Below are 1,713 nucleotides of genomic sequence, written 5' to 3'. Positions count from 1 at the left end.
TGTTTGTATCATTGAAATGAAAATATCGTACTCTGGCTTTCAATATTGTATGATTTTTTGCTATTGTTTTACCCTTATTTTTCATGCTTTTGCCTCCCTTGACCAGATCTGTTCCAGGCCTCTATGTGTGCATGTGTATATATTTGCATATTAATTTACCATTTACCATCAAACGTTTCTTACCAAGTTCTAAGTCTACTCTCGGCGATTCAAATACCAAAATACACGACAATCTTCATTATCAACGTCTAAGTAGCTTTTCTCAAGCACAGAGAAAAAAACGACGAATTATCAGATCCCAACTTGTTACGCAAATAATCTAAATGCCATAAATGACCTCAGAATGCAACCCATGGCATCTGAGTCGATTCAGGACCACGGGAGCTTTCTCATTACTCAAGACACTTGCGCCTGCCTGCCTTGACTTAGAATTAACTAACATTAATGGGAATTGCACACATCTACATGTGCCGAATGGCCGAATACCAAAGGCAAGGCCAAAGGGAGAACAACATAGGTATACTTCTATGTATACAGGTACTTGAGGATGAGCTCCATAAGCATTACTCTGCCAAAATATTACCTAGAACCTGTTGAGATGGTAATCCTCGATTAATCCTCTAAACAGTAGATCGGCATGCTGTGTAATGCTGAGAACAGTCGAGACAAAAGGGAATTAAATACGTAATTAGACGAAATAGCTGCATGTGCAGAATAATGGGCCTAAGTAGTTTCTTATAAGGGAAATGTCCTAGTTAAATTGTGCACTATAAACCTAGATATCCAATGTTCTAGCAGTTCTAAAATTAACTTAATTACAATTTCATGGACTCAGTTTTCCTATGAGGGCTTATGAAAAGGGGGGGGGGCTTATTTGCTAAAAGTAATTCGGAGGTGAGAGCTTATTTCAGCGGGGGAATTACTCAAGGGTGTAGGCTTAATCAGGGACTTATGGTGATGTTTAAAAGTTGGAAAGAAAAATTTCAAAATGTTTCGTTTTGAAATCTTGGTAAGGGCACAAAAGGTAAACACAAAGATTGCTCTCTTTCTTGGAGAGGCAGTGTGGAATAAACTTTTTGGTTTCACTTTTTCTTTTTCATTATGTCCGTCACTGTGTGCGACATTAATGCATATGTCACAACTTTTTGACATATTCATATAAGTTGTTTTGTCTGTCGCTTGTGTGGACGAGGATAACATCCGTGCCAATACTCGGGGTCTGTTATGGCTTGATACTTACTGTTGTGAAGATTATTCTCTGTAACCGTTATATGTTCATGAGTACAGCTTCCTCCCATAAAGGCTAGTAAGGGTAACAACAGGTCTCACGTTGCACAATTGCAATACAAAATAAGGGGTTTTAATAGTTTAGTAAACAGCTTGAGGCAGGTTCATGGGAGGGTGAAGAAATGTTAGGGAAAAAATCCGTTTGTTGTATGTTTCCTAAACGACCCTGAACGATGCAGTCTGACCTTGTTTAGAGATACAATGCTCTTTGCTTATTTTTTTTTCTACCAAAGCTGCCTCTCCTAGCTTCGGGTTTCAGTGGAATTTCATACCTGTTGCTAGCGGGAGGCTGAAGCTGCAATTTATGCGGGGTCGTTAGTATCACAGATGTCGAGATGTTAACTGACTCAGCACGCTCGGTCGGTTGGTGCGCCGAACGAGGTGATCTTGCTTAGTCAAGGAAAATTATGGCTGAAAGGATTTTGC

This window comes from Penaeus monodon, chromosome 31 (assembly GCF_015228065.2).
Source record: "Penaeus monodon isolate SGIC_2016 chromosome 31, NSTDA_Pmon_1, whole genome shotgun sequence".
NCBI lineage: Eukaryota > Metazoa > Arthropoda > Malacostraca > Decapoda > Penaeidae > Penaeus > Penaeus monodon.
The sequence above is the reverse complement of the archived record's forward strand: the minus strand, read 5'-3'. Positions refer to the sequence as shown.